Source organism: Mastigoproctus giganteus, chromosome 10 (assembly GCF_048544385.1).
Source record: "Mastigoproctus giganteus isolate SK-2022 chromosome 10, ASM4854438v1, whole genome shotgun sequence".
Lineage (NCBI taxonomy): Eukaryota > Metazoa > Arthropoda > Arachnida > Uropygi > Thelyphonidae > Mastigoproctus > Mastigoproctus giganteus.
This window is the reverse complement of record NC_143584.1, coordinates 42,914,672-42,926,736: the sequence shown is the minus strand read 5'-3', so window position 1 is coordinate 42,926,736 and position 12,065 is coordinate 42,914,672.

Below are 12,065 nucleotides of genomic sequence, written 5' to 3'. Positions count from 1 at the left end.
TCTCTTTCCATTTACATATCATATCCTCGATATATAGGTTAAACAACGTTGCTGACAAGCTACATCCCTGTCTAACTCCTTGATTTAGCATTTTTAGCATTAGCATTAGTAGAGGCATTTGATGCAAGAAAGCAAGCTTATGCAGCATCAGCCAGGAAAAAAAAAAAAAAAAAACACTTCCATTTCACCTCTCTGTTCGTTCAAAATACCTGTCCAGCTGAGCCTTAAACTTATTTAGGCTATCAACCTCCACCACAAGGGATGGAAGTCTGTTCCACCAACCAACCACCCGCTGGCTAAAGGCAAATTTCTGCACGTCTATCCTACATCTGTCTTTCCTCAATTTGAATTTATGCCCTCTCAGGTGATTTTTCTGAGCTAGAGGAAGAATCCCATCAGCATTGAGCATGCTTAAACCATTCAAGGGTTTATACACCTCTATCAGATCACCTCGCTGGTGCCTAGTCTCCAGACACTGTAATTTGCAAAACTTAAGCCTTTCTTCGTAAGAGCACCCCTTTGTTCCATTCACTAATCTTGTTGCCCTTCTCTGTACTCGTTCCAGCAGCTCTACATCCTTCTTGAAATGAGGCCACCAGACCTGTATACAGTACTCTAGGTGTGGCCTGACCATCGCCTTATACAATGGAATAATCACCTCCTTATCCCTGCTGGAAAAATTCCTGTATATCATTGACAATACTCCATGAGCTACTCTTGCAGCCCGTCTGCACTGCTCAGAGAACTTCATATCTGCCTGCACAACCACCCCCAAGTCCCTTTCATTCTCTACCACTGTCAGTGTTGTACCACAGAGTTGATACGTTGCTCTGGGGTTGCTGTTTCCCATGTGTAGTACTTTACATTTGTCAATGTCAAACTTCATTTGCCACCTCTCAGCCCATCTGCTCAACCTTTCCAGATCCTGTTGCAGCAGCATAGTGTCAGTAGTGTCCTTGACAACCCTGCCAACCTTTGTATCGTCTGCAAACTTGGACATTAAGCCCGATATACCATCATCAATATCATTTATAAATACAGAAAACAATAATGGACCCAACACTGAGCCCTGAGGGACTCCACTAACAACATCAGTCCACGATGAGCAGTGTCCATTGATTACCACTCTCTGTCTTCTCCCCCTCAACCACCCCTTTATCCATAGCAGCAATTTGCCTCCAATGTCACACTGCTCCAATTTGTGTAGCAGTCTTCCATGTGCAACAGTATCAAAAGCCTTTCTAAGATACAAGTATATAATATCAAAGTTATTCCCTGCATCCAGTTCTTTTGTGACTGCATCATAGTATCCAATCAAGTTGGTCAGGCAAGACTTCCCCTTAACAAAACCATGCTGTGTCTGAGCTATAACTGAAGTCTTGTCTAAATGATCCTGCAGTGCTTCTTTAACCAGTGCCTCCATTAATTTTCCTGGAACAGAAGTTAAGCTCACAGGTCTATAATTACTTGTGTCAGCCTTTGATCCTCCTTTGTGAATTGGGGTCACATTTGCACATTTCCAGTCTATGGGTACCTCCCCTGAGTCCAAGGAAGCTCTCATAATTATGGCTAAGGGTTTGCTTATTTCCTTTGCTGCCTCCTTTAATATAACTGGATAGATCCCATCCACCCCGGGTGCCTTTCTTGTGTTTATCTTCAACAGTTTCTCCTCCACTTTACTCCCAGTTATTTCAAGATTCTGTAGCTTACTGCTAGAGTTGAATACACCTCTGGCCTTCCCCTCGCTGAATAACTCCTCATGTGTGAATGTCGATGCAAAATATTCATTTAGTTTGTTAGCTACCTGAGCAGGATCATCAACACTTGACCCATCAATATCAAGTGGACCAATCTGATTCATCCCCTTCCTTCTAGAGTTTACATAAGTAAAGAACTCTTTGCTGTTTTTCTTTGCATCCCTTGCCAAGGATTTCTCGTAATCTGCCTTCGCCTGCCTAACCTCCTTTGTAACTTGGTTGCATATCAACTTGTATCTATCATAGGCTTCTGTGTCATGTGTTAATTTGTATGTATCCCATGCATTTTTCTTCTCTGCCATATGCCTCATTAGTTCATCTGACATCCATTTTGGCCTAAACCTTGAACAATATTTCTTAGTTGGTATGTAAAGCCTAGTAGCTTCCAAGATAAGTTCTTTGAATGCTTCCCATTTTGAATTTGCTGTTGGTAACATCATCAGTTGGTCCCACTGTATAGAATTTAAATACTGTCTCAGTCCATCGTAGTCGCCTTTACGGAAGCAATAACCCTTCCCTTTACCACTAATGGTAGTTACCTCTTTGAGTAAATCCCACTTCAGCACACTGTGATCACTGCCACCTAGTGGTTCATTTATCTGCAGATTCTTAATGCATGAAGAATCACTGCTGATAATCAAATCAAGAGTATTACTCCCTCTAGTTGCCTCCTGAACATGCTGATGTAGAAAACAATCATCCAATAAATCCACAAAAGCCCTGCTAGTGTGTGAGTAACCAGCCCCCAAAATCCAGTCAGTATCTGAGAAATTAAAATCTCCCATTATAAGACACTCTGATTTACTGGCCCACTCTATTTCCCTGTACAGTTCCTTATTATACTCATCAGAGTCATTAGGCCTATAGCACACTCCTACTCTCAATTTTGATCTCCCAATGTTTATGTCACACCAAACTGACTCGACACTGCACTGTCCAGCGATGTCGACTGGCTTCACTTCCTTGGTTTTTATGTGTTTCTTAACTAATAGCATAACATCTCCCCCCCTTCCTATCCTGTCTATCCTTTCTGTAGACGTTGTACTCCCCAAATTGCAGTTCTGCATCCCTTATATCTGTGTGACACCACGTCTCTGATATCCCAACAATATCTGCCTTCGATGTTTTGAGCAATACCTCAAATTCATCAAATTTATTTACTAAACTCCTAGCATTGGTGTATATCTGCACCTGTTTCTATTCTTAGCTACCCTAACACAACCCATGTGTTTACTTGTACCGCAATGGCTCCCAGCAGTCTCTGAAATACCATGCATCTTGTTTTTCAGGCTCCTGCTCATTCTAATAGAAGCAGTGCAAGAATCTCTTTCACCTCTGCCAGTGGCTACTGTCAATCTATTGGTCTTTGTCTCCCCCCAAGCTAGCAGTTTTCCGACCCACCTAACACTGCCTCGATAGCATCAGCAAATATTCTTGCACCCTTTCTATTTAAGTGTATCCCATCCCTGTAGAAGCAATCTCTCCTGTTAACAAGTACAGTCCAGGCTGAAAAAAATTCTACCCCTTGAGCCTTGCACAATCTTTCCAGGGCCGAATTGATCGACAAGGCTCTCATCATATACTCCCTCCTATCGTGTCTGGGCAGAATTGCAGACACTTTCAAATTCAACCCTAATTCTCGGCTTTTGTTCAACAGTGACCTGTACTTGTTAAGTAATTCTGCCGGTCTCCTACTCTTAATATTATTAGTGCCAACGTGTACAACTATATCACCTTTTGTGCCCTTAAAAGATGATATTCGCTCTACAACGTCATCAACCTTTGCCCCTGGCAGACATACCCTGCTCCTGTTCCAATTTATTATACTTTCTTCTGTTAATTTATTACCTGTATCTATTACTATTTTTGTTCGTTTATAATTATTTTGCTTTATAATTATGTAGCTTTTCCATAAATGTTATACTATTAATTTTTATGTTTCGGGAGAATCCAATTAACTTAAGGAAAAAGAAAACGTTGCTAATATTTGGCTGGTCATCTAAAATTGTTTAATGCATTAGGTTGTTTTGTGCATTCATTATTGTTTGAAAAGCCCTTTGACATTCTCTATTAAATCTTGGACAGTTCACCCTGAAGTGTTATACAGTGGGTGGAATTTGACAGTTTTGGCATTGAGGAGGGTCTTCACCTCTGAGTAGGCAAGAGTGAGTCATATGTGTATGCCTGATTTGCAGTCGATCAAGGAGCACTTCTTCGTGTCTATTGGATCGGCAGCTAGTAGTCCATGGTCGAAGCATTTGATTAATTACATGAAGTTTGATCTTACCAGTGAACAACTGCTTTGGTGGATTAAGGACTCGGTATATGGTATTGAGTGAAAGGCATAGTTAGAGGTGGCAGCTTCTCTTGCTGCTTTGTCTGCCCTTTCATTTTCAGTTATTCCTGTGTGGCCTGGGATCCAGTATAATCTGATATTGTGATTTTTTGTAACAGCTCTGATACTGAATATTGGATCTGTTGTAGAACTGGGTGTGTTTTGGTATTAGCACTCTGCAAGGTAATAACAGAGCTAAGTGAGTCAGTGAAAATTATGCAGTTTGCTATTTGTTTAAATTTAATTTGGTTTATGGGCATTAAAATGGCTTGTAATTCGGCAATAAAAACAGTACATTCTTTTTGGGAGTTGTTGGATGAGAGTACAATCTTCAAAGTGAATTGCAGCTCCTAAACACGTCTCTGTTTTTGACCCATCTGTATATATGAAACTTTGATGCTCATATTGTTCTTTGTATGCTGTATGTAGCTGCTGGTAGTTTGTCTCGGGAGAGGTTCCCCCCCAGGATTGAAAATACAGGTCATATATGGGCTGAACGATAATCCATAGTGGAATAATCTGTGCAGTCGTAGTTCATAATTAAGCTCTTGGCTTAACAGTAAATCTTTAAGACAGATGTTGGCAGGTCTGTTCATTTGTGGGTGGGCTTGATATAAGTTTTCCCAGTAAGATGAAAAAAGAAACCCTCTATTTGGATGATCGGTTGTTGTTTTGGTTTTTAGGAGCATTAGCAACTAAGGCCATATTGCTCCGGGGATATGCGGTGGTCATTCCCTGACCTTTCCGCATCCTCCATATTTGGTGGTCACGGGCTCGAACCCCAGTCTAATCAAGAAGCGTGTGCTATGCACTGCCGCTCCTGCCCACCTGGCTACGGAGGCACCTGTGGATTGGATGATTGGTCATGGATTTTATCTTCACAGCATAGTGTAAGAACAGGTTCTGTCGTCATATACTATTAAACTGCATTACTGTTATAAGGGATCTAGTGGCTATGCATACTGCAACCATTTCAAGGGTTGTGTTTAGCAGGACAGTATGGGAAGGAATGTGAGAATTTACTAGTATTGCCACACCACCATGGGTCATGCCATCTATTACTCTTGAGGTCTGAGATAGGTTTCTTGTAGGCAAAGACACTGCAGGGCACGCTGTTCAATCAGATCATATATATCATGTATATTAGTGCTGAATCCTCTGAAGTTCCATTGGATTATAGTTTTCATTATTTGGTTTTGGAGAAGGTTTCAGACTGTTTCCAAGAAGGTGCTTTAAACTTTTCAAACTTAGGATTTTCCTTTGGAAAATATGGTATACCCGTATCCATATCCTCTTCCGCAAAAATCTCTAGAACTGATTCATCTGCTTGATTGCTCACTTCTGTTTCCATTTGTTCAGTTGACTTCTGGCTTATTATATTACGTTTTTCTTGAGGAATTTTTGTTTCTGAATGTTTTGCATTGGGGGGGGTAGAAATAATGGTGTGTTTGTGAGTTTCTCTTTTAGTACTGGTTGGGACATTATAAGTAGTGCTTGGCCCCAGTCTGAACTGGACTTCTTTGGAGAAATTGTGAAATCTGTTTGGGTCTCTATCGTACACCTGTTTCTTATGACCTGTGCACTGGAGGGTCTGTTTATGGTAGACGGGAGTATGGTTCTCTTGGATTCTTGGTACATCACACAATGTTTTACTTTTGTATCCGTTTTTCTCTTTTCCAATATTCACAGTTTTTGGAATAGGCAGAATGGTCCCCCTTATAGTTTGGACACTTGAGTTGCTCGGCTGGACAGTTCTGATTGGTGTGATCCTGAGATCCACAGTTGGAACAGATAGCAACTCCGTGGTAAACCATTTGTGAATGATCATACTTTTGGCATTTAAAGCTGCAGAGAGGATTCGGACTGTATGGTCTGATGTTACAATTTAGATATCTGGACTTCACCGATGTAGGTGGTTTCGTAGTGTTAAAGGTCAGTATGGGATTTCTGGTTGCAGTAAGAATCCCATCTCTAGTAACTTTAAACCTTCTCACAGCTATGACACCTTGATCTTCCAGCTCATTTTTAATTTCTTCTTCTGAGACTCTAATAAGGTCCCATTCAGAAATTACTCCTTTCAATGTGTTTAGGTTATTAAGGGGAGAGACCATTACTGGGATCCCACCAAAAGTTCTTGTTTGAAGCAGTCTTTCTGCCTATTTTGCATTAGCTGTCTCGACTAAAGGGTAAGAGGGATCCTCTTACCAAGAGAGGCTTAAGTTCTGCGAATTGCAGTGGCTGGAGACTAGGCACCTGTGTGGTGATCTGATTGAGGTGTATAAGGCCTTGAATGGGTTGAGCACGCTGAATTCTGATGGGATCCTTCAACTTGTTCAGATTACGAACCTAAGGAGGCATAAATTCAAATTAAGAAAGGACAGATGTAGAATAGATGTGCAGAAATTTGCCTTTAGCCAGCGGGTGGTTAATTGCTGGAACAAACTTCCATCTGTCATTGATAGGTTGAATAAATATAAGGAGGAACTGGACAGGCATTTGGAGGGAATGGTGTGATTTTTTTTTTTTTTTTTTTTTGGCAGATGCTGCATAAGCTCATACGCTTGTGGTGTACCAGCCACATTTTCTAGACATTTCTGGATGACAAATGGCGACAATTTTCCTAATGGCTGTTCTGATGTTGAATGAAGGACTACAAAAGTAGGTACACGAAGTGATGTCATGTCCTTTTTTTGTCTTTTGGTTACATTTGTCTCATTATCCTCATTTTTCCGACTCAAAGGAGTTGGATCTTTGGTTGTGATATTTGGATCATTCATGTTTGTTCCTTTTAGCCCTGGGAGTGAGAGATTTTCCTTCCAGGTTTTTGACACCACCACGGGGAGGCAGAAGCGGTGCCACCTAGTGACCAAGCAGAAGTAAATTAGTAGTTAGTAGGGCTAGAATATAAATAAAAGAAAGGTGTCTTTCCTTTCTTAGGAACCTTTGCACTGATACTTTTCAGCATATATATATATACACAATAGAGAATTTGCTTTAAACTCTAGAAATCAACTGATCACTAGAAATGCTTGGGACTCGGGGGTCCATTTTTTAAGGCATACAGTAATAATGCATGTATGATTGTATTTGTTGAAGTACAGCATTATATAAAAAACGAACACTGTAATACTGTATTTGCCATTTAAATTTTAAATGGTATTTAAATTTTTAAAAACAATTTAAATTAAAATAAAAAAAATTAATTAAAATTTAAAAAATAATTAAAATTTAAATTTAATTCAACCGGAGAAATTCTAATTATTTGCAAGGAAAATTTTCAAACCTTATCTTGCTGATAAGGTTTGAAAAGGGACTATGGACTTGGGACAAGGAATGAGAGGGGCAAGAAGATGTTTAGAATTTTGCAAAAGATAGATGTTCTCATCAAACAGATGGTTTATACAGGAGAAAAGAAAGAGGAACACTTGGAGAAGACCAAGGGAAGTTGACAGGTACCAAATCGATTACAGCAATACCTCACTTAGCACAGCTTCAAACAGCATGGTTTCACTATAACACGGTTTTCAATTAAGTTTAAGTCAAAAATTTACTGTACATATTAAAACTCCTTCAATAGCCTAGACATTTACTCTACATATATTTTTTTTTTTTTTTTTTATGAGAACCCCAAACACGAGAGGTATTATAACCTATAGTACTTAGTACCGTGCTTGGGTTGGAGGTTGAGAAGACGAAAGAAGATATTTGTTGATATTGGACTTGAACTTCTGTAGATTGTAATTTTCAGGAAATACATATGAAGGAAGGTTGTTCCAGAAAACGGCAGTTGAATGAATAAATGAGGAAGATGAAAAGTTGGTTCTGTGGGTTTGAAGTTGGACAGTAAATGGATGTTGGCTGGTGGCGGCACGTGTTCGGACTGTTTTGAAAGAGAGAGCGGGAATTATACAAGCCAATTCAGAAGAACAGTGCCCATGGAAGTATCTGTAGAAGAGGCATGCAGCAGAAACAGTGCGTCTATGAGAAGCGAGTGGAGAGACTCTGTTAGAGATGAATCATTAATTAACCTAACTGCCCTCTTCTGAATGGAATCAAGAAGCCTGAGAGAGGTTTTGGGGGCACCACCCCAGATGTGGGAACAATATTCCATGGCAGGGCGGATTTGCGATTTATACAGAGTGAGCAGCTGTTTGGGAGAAAAGTAACGCCGAGAGCGAAAGAGAAAACCAAGTTTTTTAGATGCAGAGGAAGCAATATTTGTAATGAGCTTGTGCCAAGAGAGATTAGAAGTCAGGGTAATCCCAAAAGAGATATATCATTTTGCCTAGAAATCGGAGTGTCACTAAAGATAAGCATAGGAGCAGAAGAATCCTTTTTGCGAGATATAAGACAAGATTGAGTTTTAGAAGGGTTGAAATCAACTAAGTTGTCTTTGCCCCACTGAAGAATTACCTGAAGATTGGCATTTAAGGAATTGGCAGCAGATTTTCGAGAAGTTGAAGCTGATTGAGCTGGACAAGGTTTCTCAAAATGGAAAGTTGAATGCAATGTGCTATCATCGGCAAAACTATGGATAGGATTTCCAGTCAATGGAAGAAGGTCATTGATATACAAGAGGAAAAGAGTGGGGGAAAGAACTGAACCTTGGGGGACACCGGCATTAGTGGAGAAGTTAGAAGATAGAGAGCCATCTACCATCACCCTCAGTGAGCGTTCAGAGAGAAAACTGGATAACGAATTACTAAAAACAGTTGGCAAACCATAAGATGGAAGCTTTTTTAGAAGACCTTTATGCCAAACACGATCAAAAGCCTTTGAGATGTCAAGAGCAACTACTTGTGTTTTGCTGAACCTTTCCATTGAATTAGTCCATAAATGGGTAACATAAGCCAGAATATCACCAGTCGACGTGATATTCTGGCTTATGTTACCCATAATGTCAATGATCGACATTGAAGGAATCCAACTGGCGATCGTTGATCAGACGGAAGGTTTCTAGGTAGTTTAAGAGTTGGGGGTTAATTGATTTCTCCATTACTTTAGAAAGAGTAGAAGTAATTGCAATGGGACGATAATTGGATGGGAGGGATTTGTCACCCTTTTTAGGAACCGGCTGGATATGAGCAAGAAAGAAGGAAAAACACCTTTGGAATAAGAAAGTGAAAAAAGGCGGCAAAGAATAGGAGTAAGTTCAGGAGCACAGGTTTTGAGAACAAGTGGAGAAATACCATCAGGACCTGGAGCTTTCTTAGCATCAAGGTTCATCAAAATCCTTCTGATATCCTTTTGACGGAAGACCACAGGAGGCATTGAATGGAGCGTGTTAGGAATGGTGGGAGGTGTTTTACCAAGATCATTAATACATGAGCTCGAAGAAAAATGGGATGCTAGCAGGTCAGCTTTATCCTTGGCTGAAGTGACAACAGAACCATCTGGTTTGGACAGAGGTGGGAGCAGAGATGGGCAAAAGTTGCGGCCAATGGCTTTGGCAAGACACCAGAATGCTCGGCTACCATTAGGGCAAGAAGCAAGTTTTCTACTCTTAGCCTGTTCAAACTCTAGTTTGGACTGATTAATAACTGCTTTACAATTGTTGCGAGCTTTGGTGTAGGCAAAAAATGAAACTGAAGAATTGTAAACAAGCCAATTACGATATGCAACGTTCTTCTCTTGGACAGCCTTAGCACATTTATTGGAAAACCAAGGTTTAGATAAAGGACGAGATTTTAAAGTGGAGTGTGGGATAAAGGATTCCATTCCTGCAAGAATAATTTCACTGACACGATCTGAGCAAACATTGACATCAGAAGTTTTGAAACAGTAATCAGACCAAGGAAAAGAAGAAAAGAAGTCTCGCAGGTCATCCCATTTTGCATTCTTGTAATGCCAAACAATGCGAGGTTGGGAATAGCCTTGAGATAAAGATTCCATTGGAGAAGAGGCAATCACCAAGTTGTGGTCTGAAGTGCCTAAAGGACCTCTCACTTCAACCTTGTACTTAGAAGGGTTGTTTGTGAGAAAAAGATCAAGCGTATTGGCTGTATGATTAGGATTGTCCGGTATTCTTGTAGGTAAATGAACAATCTGTGCTAGGTCATTAGTAATTGCAAAAGCCTCAGCATCTCGACCTGCTGGGTTGGTGTCACTAGAAAACGGAAGCCAGCTGGAGTTGTGAACGTTAAAATCACCAAGGAAAATTACCTCACTGTTAGGAAAGTTGGACTGGAGAAAGTCAAGTTGCAAAGAGAGGAAGTCAAAGAGCTCCAAATGATTAGTGGAGCTGGGAGAACGGTAGAGACAACAGATGAATTTTACACAATGAGGTAGAGAGATTTTAAGCCAGAGAAGATCAAAGAGAGGAGATTCCAAATTGCCAAGTCTCTGACAGGGAATATCAGAACGGACATATGCACAAGTACCACCTTTGAGGCGAAAGGAATCATACAGCAAATAATTTGGACATCTGAGATGAGCAGTAGTTGAATCAACTGATAACTGAGATTCAGTCAGAAAAAGTACATGGGGTTTGGAAGACTGCAAGTGGAAATGGACATCGTTGAGATTAGAATTGAGACCACGTATATTTGTGAAATGAATTAGGAAGTCCTTGGGAGGTTTAGATCTTTTCGCAGATAAGCTTGCTCTATTATTTTGACAATTCATGGTGTATTCAATAGTAGGAAAAAGTGGGTGGGATATGCTGTATGAAGTAATGAAATTTTTGGATATGGCGTACATGTGGTAAGAATATACCCAGATCCTTGACATAACGTGGCCTCGACAATGCTCCCCGCATACACACTACTCGGACTCCCTCCAGTCACTATCTGGCAGAGTAGAGGTAGCAAGATTATACACTAGCTGATCCGGGAGCTTCCTAGAGAGTTACCAATAGGTTCAATCCGGTGTACTAACTAGCGGCCGGCCTGCGAACACCGTTTTAGAGCTGTACCCTCGAAATGTAAGGAATATTGGATCTCGCCACGACATTCATCATAACCTCAAAAATCATCAATCATACTGCATGATGGAAGAGATAGGGAAGGGTTGGCCGGAACTTAGCTCTAGAGACTAAACATGGTTTCCACCACTTCAAGCCTCCAATAAGCAAAGTGGTGGTATTTCACCGGTTGATGAGTCATCTACCACCTAGTACTGCCTGGTAACATAGAGGGGCGGCGTTCCTCCATGTGGTGTGGGTGCCACACCTCGACCCCTGCTTACGTTGGTTCACACCTGGGTGGTCACCCACCATGTACTTGTGCATGAAGGTTATACCCAGGATTACTAACAGTCCCACCATCGTGAAGGTGCAAGCAGAGGATTTGGCTGTCATAGACCGTCCGGACTTCGCCGAAATTGGGTCCACTTTGACTTGAGTGTCACCCGAATATCAGTTCCATCAGCGTTTTAGACTCCCAGGTAGCAAGAACAGCTTGTCTGGCATATCTGAGAAAATGTCTGTGACAACCTCAAGGACCTAATATATGCTTCATTGTTGTAGCCTAGGAATGTGTACATATATGCTGCAGTGCCAACTCTATTGTCGCACATGCACGTGCCAATAGCTTCCCTCAGGAAGTCACTGGCAATGTGCAACAGTGTTCAGTATTCTTAATTCCATCATGACAAGACGACATGATAGCTTTTCATTTCACAATTTATTTCTTACCCCTTTAAATACGATCAAAAATATACTTGCATCTTGGCTAGAAATCACTGCGAACAACATGTATTCTGTTTGGCAGCATGTTTTGCCCCATTTGGCAAATTATTTCACTGGTTTTGAATTACAAATTCAGACAATTGCCAAAGACATTGTGAAGATCGGAACAGACTTGGGATTTTAAACTTTTCGACACTACCAATGACTGCATTGACTCACATGCAAATGACTTAGATGATGCAATTCTCCTTGAAATTGACGAGCAAACTGCATATGAAGAAGAGGAAAACAATTCTGAAGTGGACAACATTGAAGTGGCGCCAAAAGAATTTTCAACAGAAGAATT